Below are 1,663 nucleotides of genomic sequence, written 5' to 3'. Positions count from 1 at the left end.
GGCATGTATGGCTGCTGAAGGTACTGGCTCACTATCGTCATTGATGATACAACTGCTGATGGTAGTAGCATAATGAATTCTGAAGGGTATAAACACATCCTATCTGCTCCAGTTCAAACAAATGCCTCAAAACTCATTGGCCGGCAGTTCATTCTACAGCAAGACAATGATCTCAAACATACTGCTACAGCAACAAAGGAGTTTTTCAAAGCTAGGAAATTGTAAATTTTTGAGTGGCCAAGTCAATCACCCGATCTGAATCCAATTGAGCATGCCTTTTATATGCTGAATAGAAAACTGAAGGGGACTAGTCCCCAAAACAAACATAAGCTAAAGATGGCTGCAATACAGGCCTGGCAGAACATCTGCCAGAGAAGACACCCAGCAACTGTTGATGTCCATGAATCGCAGACTTCCAGCAGTCATTGCATGCAAAGGATATGCAACAAAATACTAAACATGACTACTTTCATTTACATGGCATTGCTGTGTCCCAAACATTATGGTGCCCTGAAATGGGGGGGGGGGGGGGGGGGGGGGGGGGGGGGGGGGGGGACGGGGACTTGTATAAACACTGCTGTAATTTCTACATGGTGAAACTAAAATGTATAAAAATTACCTTTATTAAAATCTGACAATGTGCACTTTAACCACATGTGATTTTTTTTCTATTACAAATCTCGGAGTAGAGGCAAATAAATAAATGATGGGTCTTTGTCCCAAACATTATGGAGGGCACTGTAGCTTGCAACTTGTACATTGTGGCCTAAATGAAGGAAGCATAGCATCAACTCTACTCAATATTTATCGGCCAGTTTTCTGAAAACCTTCTTGACCACCCTATTTACTTGTCCCACTACTGTCAATGAACTACGTACCTGCATTCCTAGATCCCTCTGCTCTACAAGACAGATAGGGCCGTCATTCATTGTGAAAGTCCTGCACTGGTTTGAGCGCCCAAAATGCAACACCTTATACTTATCTGTATAAAACTCCAATAATCATTCTTTGGCCCATTTGCCCAACAGATTAAGATTCTGCTGTCGTTTTTGGTAACCATGTTCACTATCTATACTACACCACCCACTTTAGTGTCATCCGAAAACTTACTAATCATGCCTCCAATATTACCATCTAACTTGTATAAATATTTGGCTTTTATTTTTTGTGATTGAACACCGTTAATCTGATCAGAAAAAGTTGGACTAAGGACTTTGGGGTCTTTTTTTTGCACCTGCAAATTAAGCATTATTGAAATGTTGTTTATATTATCTGTGTATTGTGTTTACATGTCTGTAGTGCTGCTACAAGTAAGAATTGTATTGCTCAGTTGTCAGTACATATGACAAGTATAGATTTCTGACTCTTGAGGAGGAGTCGGAAGGAACAGAAATATTGAGATATACAAAAGCACTTCAGCCCATAACTATTATGTGACATACCTACTCACTTCAAATAACAAAAACAAGATTTACTGAACATTAGTTAACACTGATTTTATTTTGTTATGCAAAATGTTTGACAATGAAACAGTATCCAGTAAAAATGCATTCAATCAAAAATCCACAGAATACAATCAGCACATCCTTTAAAGATATAAAATCAAACACAGATATTGTATGTGCATAATAGCTATTATTTTAATGGATAATGCATGTTTTGA

The sequence above is a fragment of the Leucoraja erinacea genome, chromosome 11 (genome assembly GCF_028641065.1).
Source record: "Leucoraja erinacea ecotype New England chromosome 11, Leri_hhj_1, whole genome shotgun sequence".
In the NCBI taxonomy this organism is placed as follows: domain Eukaryota; kingdom Metazoa; phylum Chordata; class Chondrichthyes; order Rajiformes; family Rajidae; genus Leucoraja; species Leucoraja erinaceus.
The sequence above is the reverse complement of the archived record's forward strand: the minus strand, read 5'-3'. Positions refer to the sequence as shown.